The sequence below is a fragment of the Gavialis gangeticus genome, unplaced genomic scaffold (genome assembly GCF_001723915.1).
Source record: "Gavialis gangeticus isolate Ggan-Ray unplaced genomic scaffold, GavGan_comp1, whole genome shotgun sequence".
Classification (NCBI taxonomy): domain Eukaryota; kingdom Metazoa; phylum Chordata; order Crocodylia; family Gavialidae; genus Gavialis; species Gavialis gangeticus.
Window position 1 is genome coordinate 26919174 of NW_017729033.1, and position 13086 is coordinate 26932259.

General features: G+C 44.7%; 1 protein-coding gene across 6 annotated transcripts in view; it reads right to left on the reverse strand.

Annotated features, from left to right (window-relative positions):
- Positions 1-13086, reverse strand: part of SORCS2 (sortilin related VPS10 domain containing receptor 2) — an 882674-nt gene that overhangs the window by 282682 nt on the left and 586906 nt on the right. The gene's annotated exons all lie outside the window — the stretch shown is intronic.

The following is a 13086-nucleotide window of genomic DNA, read 5'->3' on the forward strand; positions in this document are numbered from 1 at the left end:
TTTTATATTGTATTATTATTAGATTTGTATTGATTCTTACTGTTGTATATTGTATTATCATTTTCATATTGGTTTTTATTATTTCATATGGATATTGTATGGTTTAGGCCCATGTTTGTAAGTGAACCAAAGTAATGCCAAGTTTCCATTTTGTATGTCAAGTCTCCATCTTGTGTCCTCTGCCTGGGCATCCCCTGTGTTGCAACTGTATGATTCACGTATCCCTCCCATGTAAATTGGTTCCTGAATGAATGAGAGCGATTGGGAATGACTGAAATACAATGGTAGCAGACCTCTACTGAATGGCCTGTAACAACCAGGCCATCACCGTGCATTGATTCATCCAGGAACCACGGACCTCACCCAGGAACAGAAACAAGAACCCAGCATTTGAAAGACAAAAGACCCTGCAGAACCAGCAACTCTACCATTGTACCCCACCATTAGAGACACCCAAAAATGCCCATCCCTGCTTAGAGCACACATGCTCAGTACACCAGGGGCTGACCCTTGCCTGGGCATGCCTCCTGTCACTAGGGTCACACAAGGTCTGCCCCTATAAAAAGGGGCAGTGAAGACAGAACCAGTGGGCGCCCTCTCCATCTGTACCAGCACTATGCCGCACTATCTATGCACCCAGAGGCCCTGCTGGCAACCCCCCTCTGGACAACACCTGCTGGACAAGGACCCCTTTCCAGCCTGGATAGGTAGCTGTCACCCCTCACCCCCTCTTCAACCAAAGACTTGGACACTGCTTCTCTTCCCTACCTGGACTTCAGCCCTTCCACTGAGTCTCTTTCTCCTGCTGCCATTGTGAGTGCTTGTGAGTGTGAGTGTGAGTGTGTGTGTGAACCAATAACTTCATGGGGCTGTGTAGTGTGTTGCCTGTGTAATAAAAATGTTATTTGGACCCCTAAATTGGGTTTTGCTTTACTATGGTTTGGCTCTGCTCCTCGCCCCTCTAACTTCTGTCTCATTTCTCCCTCTACTGCTTCTGGCTCACTGCCACCTCCAACACCTGTCCTGAGCTCCTCTCTGCCTCCAGACACCCTGTTTCTTTGCCACTGTCTTATCCCCACTGCCTTTTCCTTGTCCCCTGAGCAGCCAAGTTTCTGCCTCAGTTTCTTTCCTGGATGTCTCCTCCTTGCCACCACTTACCTGACCTCCCCCCCAATATCTTATCTCTCTGTCTCAGTTTCCAGGCTCAGTCTACCTTAAGTAAACCCAAGCCTCAGTACCTCAGCCAGCTTCTCTGTAGTCTACTGGTTCTGGCAACTTTCACTCCCTACACTTGAACTGGTGTGTGTGTATATATATCTGGCATTGTGTGCATAATATATGAATTAGTGATCTGTGTCTAACTTTTGGGGTGTATAGTGTATGTGCTTGAATTGGTGATAGGTATGCATGTGCCTAGGCTGGTTTGGTTGTGTATGTGCCTGAGCTGGTAGTGTATGTGTGTATGCACCTAATTGATTTGTCTGTTTGTATATGTGCAATTGTGTCACACCCTCCTGTCTAACAGCGCAATATTGAGATCCTGAGAGGTGGCCTGACCCCACAGGGCAACCGGCTGTCTCTCAGAGTGCACAGAAACAAACTATCACAATATAAAACAAGACAGGAGTTTCTGGAAGAGTAGCAGGTGTACTAGAAAATAGCACACGTACACCCTTTATCTCACAGTATGAACAAATTATATCATGGTAGCCCATCCCTCTTCTTCACTAGGAGCGAAGCTACCATGCATTGGTTTTCAGTTATGGCAGGGGTAAGAGCTTAGGTGTGCACAGCTACCATGGAGTATTTTATAAATTCCTGTCCTTGTTCACCTTGTGGCAATTTAGGTACACATGCCCCTATACATATATATCCCAGTATCTTTTTTTATTCCATCCACATTATGACAGATTAGATTTCTTATTTTGTGGTATATTTAATTAAAAATATAAAGGGAGTAGGAAAATTAGAAATAAGTATGCCTATCATCTAGATTTTTAATGAATTTGTTTTTTGTAAAAAATTTCAAACCATGTCTAGGATTTCTTTCAGAGGAACTCTGTTCTGAAGTTGAATAATTGCACCATTTTGTGTTCTTGGCTGTGTGATGAGAGCCAAAGATGGCAACAAGAAAAAGTATGGCACAAGCAAGCTTTAACTTGAAAGTATAGTAGCAACAAGAGGAGAAAATTGGAGACATAGTCCTCATGTAATTCTTGTGTCCTAATCAGAGCTTGATTCTACAGGCAATGGGGGCTTTGTAAGGAATTGCAATGTGAGCAGTAGCCAGTCCATCTAGAATAGGGATGTTGAGGGAGAATGGTCTTGTGGTTCACACACTGAGCTGGAAGTCAGGAAATCTGGGATTAGCTCCTGGGCTCTGCCAGTGGTTTCCTGTGACACCCTGGAGACAATTATACACAACTTCCTTTGGCCTTGCATCCCTGCCTACAAGATTGGGATAAAAATACTTCTCTAGCTACAGTTGTGTTAGGAGGATGAAATCATTCATACTTGCAAAACACTCAGCCATTACAGGAATACCTGGGAGGTCCAAAATACATGCACAGATAAGTCTTTGACACCACAGCAGAGTAATATGGGAAGTCTTTAACTGCCACTGTCTTTGCCACAACTTTTCTTTGGCGACTAGATTCATTTTCTGTTTTTTTATCCTGGCAGCTTTGATGAGCAGTACCAGGCTGATGCAACACACACAAACAAATGAGAACCATTCAGCTGCCTCCCATCAATAGGTTTGCTTTAGGTCAAGCCGTGAATTTACATGGCTGATTTTGGTGGTAAAAACAAATCTAACCAAAGGAAGAGATGCTAATACTGAAAAAAATCTTAAACATTATTCATATGCAGGATTACCATTTTCCTCATTCAAGGTTACTCTGTACGCTGTAATTTATCGTAAATCCTTCACTGACTCATACCATTTAAAGACAGAAAAGAACATTAGATCATCCATTCTGACCTTTGTGTAGCCACTGGACATTAAGGCTGCTTACAGGCAGACATTAAAAAACCCCCAAAAAACATGCTTTACCAGAAGCAGCAGCCCGGTAGTTCAACCCAGCTCTTCAGCATCTGTGTAGATTGGGAGCTTCAGTGGGGATTTTTGGTGCTTTTGTCTAACAGCTGATTCAATCAGGGATTCAGGCAGGGATGCAAGGTCTTTACTGGGGTAAAGGCCAGCCAGCCAGAGGATCTCTGCCCTCTCCAGCTGGGTTAAGCTAAAATCCAGCCTGCCAACTAATTGATCTGGCCCACAGGTGGACACTCACCAATTGATTGTATCCAGGCTGGCTGCCCCTGTGGCGCTCTACATGGGGCTGAGCCCTACCTGCTTCTGCCCAGGGCAGGCCATGCCATGCTCCCACCTGTACATACCCCATGCCCACCACCTGCACTCTTCTGGCCCCACCCCAGTTCTGGCTAGTGTGCACAGCTTCCTAGCAGGGATACTCCCGGTGCAGCTGCAGCTGCCTGTGTACTGCTTGGCTCCCCACACCTCCAGCAGCTCCTTCTCCCAATCTTCCTGCCCCTGCAGCACCACTTTGGGCAGCAGGTAGTGCTGGGGAGAAACAGCTGCTATGGGGACATTTGCCAGACAGCAGATGCCCCAGCCAGGTAGGGGAGAAACTGCAGCTGGGTGGCTCCAGCTCCAAGCCATGGGGCTCCAGCTCTAGCCACCTTCCACCCATTCCACCTGTCCAGCACAATGAGCAGCCACCTGCAGGTGACCAAGTTGGTGGACGGCGGCTGGGAGCTGGAGCTGAAGTTCCATGCACTGGGGCAGGAGCCACCCAGCTGCAGAGTGGGAGCATGGCACAGGGTGCTCCAAGCAGGACTGGGTGGGTCTTGGCTCTATATGGGGCACTGTGGGGGCAGCTGCAGGCAGGGGCAGACTACACCAGCACCTGCACCCAGTCCAGCCCAGGAGAGCTCTGCTGCATGCATCCCCTGTCCCCATTTCTACCTCCCCCCACCCTGGCAGGCTCCTGGGACCTAGCATGCGGACAACCGCACACACACCTCATATGCCCACCCCCACCCCAACATGCCAGCTACACACCCACATCTCCCCACACAAACCCGACCCCCACCCCCTGCACACCTCCCCACCTCCCACACACAAGATACAAGAGTAAGTCTCTATTTGAGTTATTATTCAATTGCCTCTATACACACTACTGAAAAAATATAAATCAGGACAAAAATTATTTTTGAAATAAAATTGAAGTATGTTATAACAGATGTTTGACTTTTTGTATATGAATTGTTATTTAATCTAAAATAACAATGATATTGTTAAAATGATATCTTCTGAAGGATTTTACATGTGTGGCCTAAGACAGCTCACCAGAACTCATTAAGTCACCCTCCAGCTGAAATAATTGCCCACTCCTGGGTTAAGCAGTCCCTCTGCCCCCAATCCAGCCCATGCAGCCCTGAACATGCTCAGAGATGCTCTTTTGTCTCCTTCCAGTTTGTCCAGCTCCTCAAAGATCCTCTAATTGTCTCAGTCCCCAGGCTCTTCAGGCCAGGAACTGACAAACTGCTTCACTCCCAGCCTACCCTCCCATTGCCATGTGCATCTCCTCTGGACATCTCATCTTTGGTTGTACCTCAATAAAGTAATTCAAGACTGTTGATGCTAAAGTTCCCTCTTGTCTCTCCTGCACAAAGCCAGCCCTGGCACTTAAACCTTCATTCTCTGTGCAAAGGCCAAGGAGGTAAACTGAGTCACATAACAGTACAACAATGCAAACACATTTAACACAGAAATATCACAATAAAGCATGTAGTCACATCCTCGCTCTCAGCAAGAGACCTTCTTGGATCTCTGACATGCTTAGACAAATGGAAAGAGAATGGTAGAAATTCAGGCATCAGAGGTAGAAAACATGATGATATAGATAAGCTGAATCATAATACTGTCTCTATTGATTCTATACTGAGCAGTATTAAAGGCCAAGAGAACCTTCCCGTTAGCTTCCATTGAGGCTGGAAAATCCTACCGCATGAGCTATCCAGTGTGGTAATCTGCTTTGAAAAATACCTGAGTGTCTACTCTGAAAGATAGCTGAACACCAAGTGCTATGAAGAACTACCATTTGATTCATTTGATTGCTTACAACCTGGATCTGTCATACCCATATTCATTAACTAAAACTCACTTGTCTTAATCCCTGAATTCCACTTACTCATCGTGGAGCTGTGGATATCCTAAAGGGCTCTTGAGCCAAGGCTTGCGAATCTAACCCATCTTGTTTCAGGTCTGTGGAATAGTTTCATGAACAGCAGATGCTATGCCTAACTGAAGTCACCAACATGTCACAGAGAGAGAGAACCATCCTCTCCTCCATCAAAATATGAAATAGTTTGACTGACACTGTGAAATCCATCTTGGATACATTGGTTCTTGTTAACTGCTGCAAAGTATTACATATCTAATTCCAAAGTAAGCTCACAAACAAATTATGCAAAGCGCAGCTACATAGGTTATTATTGTAGACATCACAGAGTCTGGATTCAGGCAAGGACATCGGACTGATACCACTTCAGTGGCACAATGGATGACCACCTCATCCTTCTGATGAACAGAGAGGAGGTATCCATTCTCTGTTCAGACTTCATCGCAGCTTTTAGCAGTGCTGACTATAAAACTTCACTTTACTTTATGTAGGAGCACCAAGGCAATGTACTAAAACAGAACACGATTTTCCTGGAGGGACATAACCAACAAGTGGTGATGATAAAACTCTAACATTTTATTCTTCATTTGTAGCACCCCACAGTGATCACATCCCCACTTTTCCACATTTACATACAGCCATTATTTGAACTGGCCAGACAACACAAACTCAAGTGCTAGCTCTATTTTTATCTGTCATATATGCCCGCAACGTTATCAAAAATGGTCCGTGTTTGGATGAGATCAGCCAGTGGCTAAAACTAGCTGGTAGAAAGTGAACACAAACAAAATAAAGGTTATGCTGTTGATAGAGAAAAGCATTTTGAAGCCCTTGTAACTATGAAGAAGCCTTCTTTGGTGGAATGTACATATCCAAAACCATTCAGTTTAGTCCGTAGCTTTGGAAATCTCCCGAACTCCTTTTTAACAGTAACCTCTCCCATTGCTGCACATGTGATTACTGATTTCTACCATCTTCAGATGCCTAGAAGCTATAACCTGGTTGATAATGATCTGGTCTTATTCAAGGCCTGATCATTTCTTGGATGAAGTACAGCAACACAAGAAATCTGAATAGGAAGCTTTTGGTCCTTAGGAAACCCTGACCATTATCAAATGTTGCAGTGAGTCTCTTCAGGAACAAGGGCTACCATGAGTACATCACATTTGTCCTTGAATCATGCTCAAGGCTTCGGTCCATCCTTTTAAGGTGCTCAAAGGCTAGGTCCAAGATATCTAAAAGCTAGCGATAAACAGGATCACTGACCCTGTGCTGGAGCAATGGGACATTCACCAGTCAAGGTTAAATGGGAATTTCCTCAGAAGACAACCCCAGACCGTGAACCATCACAACAAAAAACCCTTCTAAAATGAAACATTGCAACGCACACCTTTCTCACTCCGTGAAGAACATGAGAGAATAAACATGTGGCAGATGTTAGTCACATCACTTAATACACTACCAAAAGGTAGACAGATACTATGTCATAGAAGAATCTAGAGTAACCAGCAGCCACCCCAGCATAGCTAACACTACTCCCGGGGTGGTACTGGATTATAAACACCACCCTATTCATGAACTGTGGCCCCAGGATAACTGGAGCCCTTCAGCACTGGGTTTGACGCCATTTTCTGAATTAGTCCTAAAACCAGAAAACACAAATTACTCTCAGGAGATTAATTTTCTGGTAGTAGTATATAGTGATTAGAGTTGGTTGTTACATGCCTATCTCTGTTTTAAAGCAGTCTCAGAATTGCTTTTCCAGTCTACAAGTTGTTCCAGAGCTTGCTTCTTGTCCTCTATTCCTGTTAATATTACCGCCACAGCTACATACATCAAAGGATATTTTTGTGTGTTAGTAAATGCCCTTGCCAGTATATCTTTCCAGCACACCTTGTCCTCTTCCTCTTATGCTTTAATCCACTACAGCCCTAGACTAGAGGTAGCCACTGATTAAAAGAGCAAAAAGATTTACTAGCTTGCTATTGAGTGTTTTTGAGGTAGCACTTCTAAAAACTATCCGTGGGAGCACCATCAAAGCAGTATAACCTTCTGTGTGAAGCCTGGACTGTCTGAGGAGCTAGCCAGAAAGGCTCAGCCATAAAACAAGAAGAAACATTAAGAGTTATGAAGAGCCAATTTCACATAATTAAAAGTTAATTAAAAACTCTCGGTGTACGCTACACCCAGAAAAATGGCCTTTTGTCATTTATACAAGCGAGTTCCCTGAAAGAAGCACTCATCTGAGACTACAGCCCATTCCAGAAAAGTAAATAGAAATCACACAATCACACAGCCTGTCCCAGGTGGCATACTAATTTACTAACAGTTCTCGATAATTTATTGCAAGTTAAACAGCCTGGTGGCAGGCAAGGAAAAGGATTATTTACTCTCCTCTTCTCTGACAACGATGTCTCACATCCAAATCTACCTCGCTTCATCAGCTTGCTCCTAGGCATTTCTTTGAAGAATTAATAAGCAGACAACAAGCAAAAGTATATGGAAAAATAAGCCTATAACTCAATTCATTACTGCAGAAAAAGAGACCCCATGAGGCACATGAAAACCCATACAATATCCTTTTAAATAATTGCTTCCTTCAAAAAGAGAGATCAAACAGGTGGATTCCGGCTGGTAGTGGCAAGATGCCTCCTGCCATACATTTATTATTTGTGCAATCTCTTTTCCTTTAATTTTTGTTTGATTATAATAATCATGGAGTACATTTATACAGCACCCAAACTGAAGTGTGTTAGAAAACTGTTAGTCCAAATTGTCTGCCAGTTATATCTGGGCAAAATCAATGTGTTGAATGGGGTTGTACAATTATCATTAGGGATAGGATTTAACTGTTTTCAGGTGATAGGGCCACATTTTCAAAATAAAAGTGTTTAGGTCCCAGAGTCAGGACCAAATATTCATCCCATTTGAAAATATACTTCCTTGTCCTTGTAATTACAAATTGTTCAGTCCTCAGAGTTCACAAAGACTGCATCTCTGTGATATTTTTGCACACTTCCCAGCAAAATGGGAGGCAGAATACCTTTTTAAGGTACTTTCATGAGAGCTGGGGCTGTTCTGAAAATCTGCCCCTAGTAAAGAGTATAAGCTTAAAAATCCATAGTGAAAATATTATTCACAATGGCCTAAATACTACCCACTGTTAGGTAAAGTAACACGTTTAATAATTATACTTTTGCTAGTATGTTGACAACCTGATTTTCAGAATTAGTGAGTGCCTGCAACACCTGTTCATCTCAGTCTCTTCAATTCTTGGCACCTTTGAAGACCAGGCCAAGTTTATGCCTGAAATGAAATCCGAGTCTGCTAAAACGTGGTGTTTTGAACTCATTCTATGCCTTGGTGTTCTCGGCATCCCGGAGCTGTGAATATGACTTGCAAAGAATTTGGGGCTTGCTTGTGCAAATCCAGTGGGTATTAGTGAAAACTTAAGAGGCGATTCAGGGCTCAATAACTGCTATAGCTAGAAAGATAGCAAAGCTGGAAAACATAGGTTCATGTCTGAGGAATCTGACATGGCACTATTCTAACTAACAATAACTACTGTAAGACATTGAAAAAGTGAACTGGTCATCTGGAAAACGAGCTCAAAATAAGAGACGTCAATTTGGCAAGAGCTAGTTGAAGCACGAAGCAAAGAAAAGTTAGGCTATTTTTTTTCAAGTGGGCTGCAGTAATATTAGGGAATAGCAAATTATCACCTACAATGGTAGGTGCTCTGGGTGTGCAGAAAATATGGGAGGATCATCATGGCATGGGTATAGACTGACTTATCTTTCTCAGTGTTATTTCTCACATGAAGGGTTATATAGCCTACAAATATCAACTCTGTGAAGTATGCTATGGCATTTGTGGAATCTCCAGATTTTAGCACAAGTTGGAATATTTCTAATTACTCACATTTTTTAGGTGGCTCTTTGTCCCATTCTGCCTGTTTGGAGCTGATGGAAACCCCACCAAAATCTTCAAGTAGGGGGGAGAGGAGCTCATATTACAGCTCCCTGCCCTCATCTTAAGGATTTGGAATGATGAGGAAATCCCAGATAACCTCAGGGACACTATGATTGCGACAATCTTCAAGAAAGGAGACAAGTTCGACTGTAGAAATTACAGAGGGATCACCTTGCTGTCCACCACAGGAAAGATCATTGCAAGAACCCTCCTGAGCCATCGCCTTTTGCTTGGTAAAGAACACCACCCAGAATCTCAGTATGGATTTAGGGAAACTGTGGGCAAATATGGCCCATGGGCCAGATCTGACCCACAAAGCAATTATATCCGGACCACAGCAGGTCCCTCAGCCCCACATGGCCCAGGTGTGGAGGGCAGCCCAGGCCATAGTGTGTGCAGCTGGTCCCACTGCCCCAAGATGTGTGGCAGGGTGGGGGTAGTGTGGTGGCCGGATTCCACTTCCTGGCAGCTCCCACAGTGGTGGCTCCTTCCAGCTGCCGCCACTAGTGGCTTTGTTGATGCTGGAGCTGGCCCCACTGCCCAGACACCTCAGCCTGTCTGCCCTGCAACCACCATCGGGAGCACCAGATGGGGTGGACAAGCAGGTGAGCCTCTAAGGAGACTGGCCTGGGACCTCTGCAGGCAGGGCACGCTCACCTGGGTGGATGGCATGGGGGCACACGAGAATGTGTCATGGGTCTGTCCTGGGCCCTGGCTCTGTGCTGTCACTGCTCTATGTTCCAGGCCCTGCGCCCAGCTCCATCCACCTGGCCCACTCCCAGAAGCTGCTCCACACTTGCCTGCAGCCCCATCCCATCCCATCTGCCTGGCTGAGCATGCCTGCTTACAGGGTTCCCAGTCAGTCTCCCACTCTTCTCTTTGCAACAGCTCATCAAAATTCCTAAAGTGGCCCTCCAGCCAAAGTAATTGCCCACCACTGGTTTAGGGCATTGAAAAGCACAACTGACACAATCTTCTCAACTCACCAGCTTCATGAAAAATCCCAGGAACAACATAAACTTCTCTACATGGCCTTCTTTGGCCTCATAAAAGCCTTTGGCTGTCAACTGAGAAGCACTGTGGAGGATCCTTTGGAATCAAAATTCATCACCATTCTTTACATGCTCCATGACGGTATGCAAGCAATGGTTCTCAATAACAGGTCTATCATATCCCTTTGAGGTTAAAATGGAAGTTAAGCAAGGCTGTATCATCCTCCAACACTCTTTTCAATGTTCCTTACCACAATGCTACATCTGACCACCAACAAGCCTTCAGTTGGAGTGAAACTAAAGTACCGAACAGATGGTAAAATGTTTAAATCTCAGCTGATTCCGAGCCAAAACCAAGACCACCCTGACTTTAGTCATTGAGCTCCATGAGCTGATGATGCTGTAGTGTGTGTTCACTCAGAAGCAGACCTTCAGGAAACCACTGATGTCTTTACTGAAGCATACAAAAAAAATGGGACTGACACTTAACATTCAAAAGACTAAGGTCCTCCACCTGCAGCTCCGGTAATTCAGATTCATGGTGATACTCTGGAGAATGTTGAGTATTTCCCATACCTTGGAAATCATCTATCACAGAAGACTGACATTGACAAAGAAAGCCAACTTTGCCTCAGATGTGCAAGTGCAGTGAGGAAATGGGTATTTGAAAATCGCGACATCAGATATGAAACCAAGCTCATGGTTTATCAAGCAATTGTGTCCCCAACCTTATTGCAAGGAGTGGAGATGTGGAAAACTTACAGAAGATGCCTCAAGTAAGAGAAGTACCATCAACACTGCTCGTGGAAGATCCTTTGAATCCAGTGGGAAGATAGATGCGCCAACATTAGCATCCTCTTGCAAACACACACCATGAACACTGAGATGATGATCATCCAATATCAACCTTGCTGGGCTGGCCATGTCATCTGGATGTTCAACTCCAGACGCTTGAAGCAAATCTTATTATCCCAGCTCAGTCAAGGTGTACACTCAAGAGGAGGCCAGAGAAAGCACTTCAAGGACGTCCTCAAGGACAACTTGAAAAAATGTAACATCAAGTCATGGGAGACTATTGCCCAGGACTGCCCCAAATGGAAGAAGAGCCTGCTGCTCAGTACTCTGAAACCTTACAATGACAGCAGGAGACAGAAACACAGGAATGGCATGTCACAGATGGAGTCAAGAATCCAGAGTCACCCACCCTGCATGGAAACACGTGCCCAAGTTGCAGCAGAGCCTGTTGATCCTGGATCAGCCTTGTCAGCCATCTTTGGACCCACAGAAAAGACAATCATAGAAGACAATCATACTCAACTGTGAAAGACTGATGAAGACGAAAATTCTGCCTGTTTATGATATCATCCTCAGAAGTAAAATGGAAGTCTATTTTACCTATATAATTATAAAGAAGAAAGACATCTTTTGCCCCCAGTTGCTACAGAGATTCATTTTCAGACATGAAGGAGACATTATATCCAAAGACGGACACAGATTTTGAAATCTTAACACTGAGGGTTTTATATTTTCTGAAGCCTTTGTTATTGTGTTTCAGTGTTTTAACCCAAAATTTACTACTATGAAGCACATTTAATCTCTGTTTAACGACACAGTATGTAAACCTACAACAAAGCCACAAAGTTTAACATCCTGCAGCCAGTGTTTTAGAAAACCCCAATGGAAGGAAATAACTTACACTGACATAAGGTCACATGAGCTTGACTCAGTATAGTGCAGACCTGCATTTTCATTTAAAAAAAGCTCTTACACTAGTCAAGGTTCCTACATCACTGAAACATGTCTTCTACTGAGGTTCATCTGTACCAGAGGAGATGCTATATTAAATTTGGATGCTGAACTGATAGATCACATAATATTATGTTAACCAGGGTTAAACCTACTCTATGGCAGTACATTTTTTCATGTGAGAAACTAGAACCTGGAAACAAGAAGCATTTTGTATTAAGAAATTCAGTGGTTTTTAACCCTGGTTTATACCGGTGTGTTCAGAACAAAATAAGATTTTACATGTGTAACCCAGGTGGTACTCCAAGAGGTACCCCCTCTCTAATTGAAGGGATCAAAGCAGGTGCACAAGCGCTGTGGGAGGTGTAGGGACTCTCGTCCCCCTATAGAGCAGAGCCAGACCACCAATGGGGACTTAACCATATACCTTTTAACACCGGGAACTTAACAGGCATACATCAGAGGGTATAGTGCCCCAAGGGGGCAGGATTCAAGAAAAGTTAGACACTTACAATCACTGACCAAAAAACAGGGTTAACAAAATATAAAACACAAACAGGAGAACAAACAATACGGGTTGGTGAAATATAAAAAGGCACAAAATGCAAAATGTCAAGGAAATATAGGGCCTTGGTACCTGGAAGGGGAGAAAGGACAATGGCCCCTTTCCACTGCAAGAAGACCTGCGCCTTGTTAGCTCATTCACCCCAAGTGACTTCAGCTAGGACTTGAACCCAGATCTCCCATTTGGTAGGCAGGAACACTGCCATACAGCCACCACTGGTAGCACTACCCCAGCCTGCTAGGGGTCTTGACCTTCCCAGAGCCCCAGCCTCACATTGAGCTGCCTGGGCTCTGATTGGAGGAACTGGAATCAGAGCTGGGAACCTCTCAGGTCGCTGCTCAGATCCTTGCTGGAGCCGGGGGGGGAGCCTCTCCTGCTGGCTGCAGCCTCTCCCAGGGGATCCTGGAGGCCAGTGGGGATCCTCTCCTGCCAGCAGCACGCCGCGCTGCGAAGGGTCCCACTGCTGCCTGCAGGTCCTGCTCCTTCTGGATCTTCTGGGGCACTGCTTCTACCCCGCTGGCTCAACTCTTACCAGCTCTGTGAGCTCCTTCCTTGTTGTCCCTCACTGGTCTCCCCTGAGTCAGCCCACTGCCCCTTTTATCCC